Genomic DNA, 5,913 nt, shown 5'->3' with positions numbered 1-5,913 from the left:
GAGTTCGCAAGTGTGAAAGTGCAAATCAAGTTTGAGATAAGCATACAAACAAGTCTGGGATTAAACCAGCCAAAAAAATCTGGTTTAATTAGACAATTCATCTACGTCAAAGATGCAGATGGCTTGTCATGTTAGCATGCCTTTAGTATCTTCATAGATAACTGTAATTCAGTTTTCCTATACCAAATACCTTTTTGCAATACTTTTTTCTATATGCAGTTCCACTGGATTTTGTGTATGACTAACTCTAGCCCCAAATACTGAATTTTTTTTTTCATCCTATGCTATATACATTAGTATGATTCAATTTACATATTTTGTGTAGATGCAGGTTTCTTCTGAAAGCTGCTTTGACTTTTGAGGCTTAATATTGCCCTGTACATTTGAGTTGCACCAGTTCCGATGGCTCCCTTTTCGAAAAGAATGTTATGTAATCTGTTGGACACAGAAGAAAGTCCTTTACCAGCTTTTTGAGGTGTTAATATTGAATTGATGTGTCTCTACTTGAAATTCTCCTCACCTACAGTAACTTAAATATACTGCTGATTTTTTGGTGCATTTTTTCATTGTATGTACCAAGAAGATCTAATTCCTCAAACTTACTTGTATCGTTAAAAAATACAGACTGCTGTAAATGGCTTTATTCATATGAGTTGAAAGGAGCGAAGTTTTGCACTCCAGTGTTCTTGTTCTGCATCAGAGTAGGTATCTGGTCACCCATGGAACAGGGCTAGAAGTGTTGAAATGATCAGTTACAACTCTGGGACTTCAAAGAAATGGTGCCGGGAGATGTACTGATGCAGTGCAGAGTCTTGGCTGTTCTTCCAGCTCATCAAGAGCAGAGAGTAGAGTTTTGTTCTGCACTGCCATCCTAAAGGAGCTTTTGACTGTCTGGGTTAGTCCCACTTTTACACTTATGATGGTACAAAATGGCCCTTTTAAAGGCTGTGCATTAGTGGTGCTCTTTAGCCAGCAAAGAAAGTCAGAGTGGAACAGATCATCTTTCTTGCAGGAGTTTCTGAGGCTTTTCAGGAGGTGGAAGAAGAACAAAGTTTTCTGAAAAATAGGCATCTCATCCTATATAGGATTGGTACCTCTACTAGAACGTAGCTCCTTTCTTGCTTGATGAATGTGGGGATATTTATTTTAGAGGAGTATTTAAATTCTTTCCTGGAGTGTGCATGCTGCAGTTGTGGTAATGCGACTTCCAAGCCTGTCTTTAACTGCTACTTCTACCCATGCCAGTCAAACAACAGCTATTTTTGCTTGCTTCATAGATCCTGTACGCCAGCTTTTCTCTGTAACTTGCTGGTGTTTATCACGTATTCTCTTATGCTCATTACACTTGAAAAGGCGCTTCTAAAGTTAAGTTTTATATTAAAAATGAATACATACCTTGTTTTCTGTGTCAGAAGGTAAGAAAACCATTGTGCAGAGAGAAATTATTGCTGCCGTTGTACCTGCAAAGGTAAATGCTATGTGAAAACAGCTGATGTTCCTAAGCACACAATGACAGGGAATTCGTCTTTCGCCCAATTGTGAATATTAAATCTTGGATTTTAAAAACTCTATAGAACTCTAAAATTATTAGAATTATACTTCATATTTATGTGTGGTATTTACAGATAATATAATCTGTTAATAGACCTCCAGGACTCCCGTTGTTGGCAGGCCCCGGCCGCCCCGTGCCCGGGTCTGTGATGTCCAGAGGTAGAGCAGCGACTCTTTCACGGGCACCCCCTGGCTGTGGGGAAGGAGCTTGGGTGCCCTTGTGAGGTTGAGAGCTGTGCTGGTGGTGGCATGTGCCTCCGGTGGGGTCTCCCAGGCCAGACAGGTCTCGGCTGAAGGGTCAGACAAAGTGTGTCCACGGGCAGGATGGGCTCACTAGCCTTCGGGCACCATCCTAGGAGAAGGACAACTCTGACTGCAAACCCAGGCAGATGGAGCTCGTTTAGCCCTGTAAGGCTCCATCTAAGAGAAGGACACTCTGACCAAACCTACGACCCAAGGACTTTGCTGTCACTGTCCAAGCTCGCTAGGCCCTGCCAGATGAACCTCAGGTGTAAAGGGTGGAGCCAGTTCCGTGCACGCTGCGCCTCACCTAAAAAACCCACCGCGCAGCCCCGAAGGGTGCACTCATCGCTTGCAGTGAGCGTGGGAAAAGCCCTTCCCAGATCTTCGTTCACAAAGCCAAGCCATGATGATGAATCTGTTAATAATTATCTGGTTAGAATATATTACCTGAGTCTTCCTGTTCCAGCTGTATGTTGGGATTTATGCACTGGAAACCTGTATTACCTGTTACAGATTTTAGATCATTAAAACTGGAGTTTGACGGCGCTGAGTTCTAAAAACGTGCAACATGCATGTAAAAGACAGAATGTTACGATGAAATTTGTGGTCAAACATGTTTTTCTTTATTTCTAGATATGACTTCAACATAGGAATTCATAGGAATTCCTGAATTTATTTTTTCAAGGTGTTTTTTTTTTTCCTGTTGGCTCAGTATTGCAGCACTAACAGTGCTAAAATGCTAGTACTAAAATTAGGTCTGTAGAACAAGCAGCAAGGATTTGCAACACACCACTCTTGGGAAAGCCAGGGAAACGTTCAGAGGATTTGACTTACTAGAATCTGGGAGTTGATGACCTTGACAGTAAGTGGGCCATGCCTGAAGCATGTCTAGGATAAGTCCCTTCAAAGAGGAGGGTAAGGAGTGCGGAAACTGGAATGGATATAGTTCCTTTCGATGCTTGTTTCCAAACCAGTACATGTTTGTGCTTTGGAATCAATTCTTCAGAAATGTTTGCAAGAATTGTCTCTATTCTTCACAAGACACTTCTTGAGCTGTCAGCTTTTGCGAAAATAAAACCCCATACAGGTATGCACAGTTTTAAACGAAAGGCATTAGGTAGATACAGAACACTGCAGACCAAATGTGGTCAAATATGGTCACCGTGGCTGCAATACGTGATGTGGGGATTCTTCTTGCAGAAGGGTATGCCAGTTCCAGGTCTTACCGGGTTTTGGTAAGGTGGTTAATGGAGTCAGCCAGGACTTGTTTCTGCAGACCAGCTCGAGGGGTTTAGGTTAGTTCTTTGTCTCATAAATTGAGGGAAGTGACCAGGTTAAATAGTATTCAGCTTTATGCACGTTAATGTGGATACGTTACCTGTAACAGATAATTGACGGTAATTTTCAGATTGTTACCAAGTGCCACGTCTTACAGACACCTAAAAAAAAAAGGGGAGTGAAGGCCCCATCACTTAAAAAATCCATTTGATTAACAGGAAAAATCTTTATAGTACTATTAGAGGAAAAAAAACCTCTAGTATCTTACAAATGTGAAAGCAGAACTGATTTGATGATCCAGGATGTTATTTACCAATGTAGAACTAGAGGCGATGCACAAAAACTGACTCAGGATGTAGGAACGTCTAGCTGTCTGCTTTGTTTTTATGCAGTAGTTTGTACCAAAGAGGATGAAATGAACAGGCACCAGTCTCAACTCATCAGTTAAAAAGGCTTAACACTATTACTGATCTAACACTGTGCAAGTTAGAAGGCAGTACACAACATCTGTTCCTGATACTGCGAGTTAAGAAAATCTGAAGATAAATTAGCCTGCTGAAGTGCCTTTCTCTTTCAGACTTATTCTATCAGCGGGACATCTGACTTCTGAAAAGCACATTATGGGTTTTTTTCTGTTAGCCAAAAGAGCCTCAATTCATGCTTAAGATTATGTAGCTTTTACAATATTTTAAAAGGCGGATAGAGCGTTCTGTTGGAATACCGACTCCTGCATGTTGATGATGATGGTAATTGTTGTAGAACCTGGGTTTTTTGTATTTTATGTTTGCAAAGTAATTAAATATAACTTTAGCAATCTAAACAGTAGTATCTTTTGAAAATGCACATATGGGATCTGATTCAACCTCATAAGTCAAGAGTAAGTATCTTGAAGTCATTGAATTTATTGGTATGAAACTGACTGGGATTTTAACTTCAAAATGAAATTAATATATGTTTATATATAAAACCTGCTTTAATGATAAAGATCCTTTTTTCAGCTGCTAACCTTCCTTGCCAGTAGAAGCAAAAAGTGTGTGGAGATAGGTACTTAATTCTTATTTTCTAGAACCAATTTTTTTCTCAATTTGGAGTCTAACCTGCATGGTTTATATAACCCAAACTTCTGCTTTTCAGGGTTTTTTTAAATTCTGCGGAATTAGGCAAAGCACAGCACTATGCCTACAGAGTTCGAAATGACCATTCCTTTATAGTAGTTTGCACTGATTTGTGCCACACTTGTAACAGTAGGCAGCTACGTTTGCGTTAGAATTTGTGTAAAAGGTGGGTTTAAATGACTTCAGTCTGAGCTTCGTTTTCATTTAAAAGCAGTATTCAGTGTGTTCTGTTACCAAAAAAAAGTGGCTTCAGGGTTTTTTTAAGACTGGCAGGAACAAACTGTAATTATTTTTAGTATTAGCATTCTCAATTGAAAATTATTTTACCAAATTATTTTTTCCATCCAGTTTAAGATTTATTGAGCATTACTATATTCCCCCTTCCCCCAAATGTACTGGTACTTTCGTCCCCAGTTAACTGACTCAGTTCCTTTGAAGCACTTGTTGCACTTCAGTCCATGTTAGAACAGTAATATTTTTACAACAGCTCACTGTGTAGAAAAGCGCTTTTAGGTGCTCCTTAGAGCACGGAGTTCATAAAAAAGCCAGGCTCTGAGGTGCTGAAAGGTGGGTGAGCTGATGGCACTGACTGTGCTCGCCACCTCACATGTTGGAGCCTCGCATTCAACAAACACCTCATTACCTTGGCAATCATTTTCAAAAACACTCTAGTATGGGTATTGTTCATGTAAAACATTCTTGATATTCAGCATCCTGGTTTTAAGTATTTCTACCTTTTTATATTTTGTCAGAGGTGTCTTTTCATCTCTGTATTTACTACAGTATCAGTGTATCTGTTGCTGAAAATGTAACTAAGATTTGTAAAATGTTATAGCTTATGCAATGTAATAAAAGTTTTAAAAAGTCTTCAGTGCCTTAATGTTTATTTGAAGCTCTTTCAGGTCACGTTTTTAGGAACGTAACTTTCTCATTTAATACATTTTTGTGAATACCACTAAAAATGTGTATTTCTGTCATCACCATAATTCCAGTGACAAAGGAATGTTATCCTCAGGTTTACCAAGTCTAATTCAGTTAGATTCTCGGTTTCATTTCTATTGAAGAAGGACTTCAATATCCACATTAAATCTGACTCCTGTTTCTTGGTTAGCGCAGCGAAGATTATTCCTTGCCTAAATGGATTTTGTTGCAATTGGAAAGGGGTACCCAGAGAAAAATATTATTTCAGGTTTTGCTCTTACGTCTGATCTTCTCCATTCCTTCATTTAGAGGCTTTCTGTGGCTCCGAGAACAAATAAAAGATTATTTCTGTATGTCTGCACAGTGCATAAGACAGGGGCATCAACTGCAGCTGTGAATAAGCTCCAAGTATGTAAATCCAGGTAGAACAAGACAATATTGTGATGTAGAAGAGCTTAAGCTAAACTTCAGCCTTTAATGTTCTGTTCTCAGTTGTATCAAACAATCTGGTATTTCTCAAGGCTTTTTTCTTTTCTAAGCTTTGCAAAAGCCAGATTTCAATAACTTCACCGCTGTACAGAAACTCTGCAAGACTGCAGGCAAGCATTTGGCAAAGGTCTTCCTACCAGGGAGTGAACATACCTGTGTTCTGTGGTCACTCCTTTTAATGCTCTGAGAAGCTACAGGCTTCTAGTAAACTGCTGGGGTTTTTTCTTACTCTCATGAAATACCTCTTTTTATTTTCAGCCTTCCTGAGAGTAACTTTTTTGAAGCATTGCAAGTCTGTTAGATACTTTGAAATAGA

The sequence above is a fragment of the Buceros rhinoceros genome, unplaced genomic scaffold, assembly GCF_000710305.1.
Source record: "Buceros rhinoceros silvestris isolate BGI_N320 unplaced genomic scaffold, ASM71030v1 scaffold44372, whole genome shotgun sequence".
In the NCBI taxonomy this organism is placed as follows: Eukaryota; Metazoa; Chordata; class Aves; order Bucerotiformes; family Bucerotidae; genus Buceros; species Buceros rhinoceros.
Note: the sequence above shows the minus strand (reverse complement) of the source record.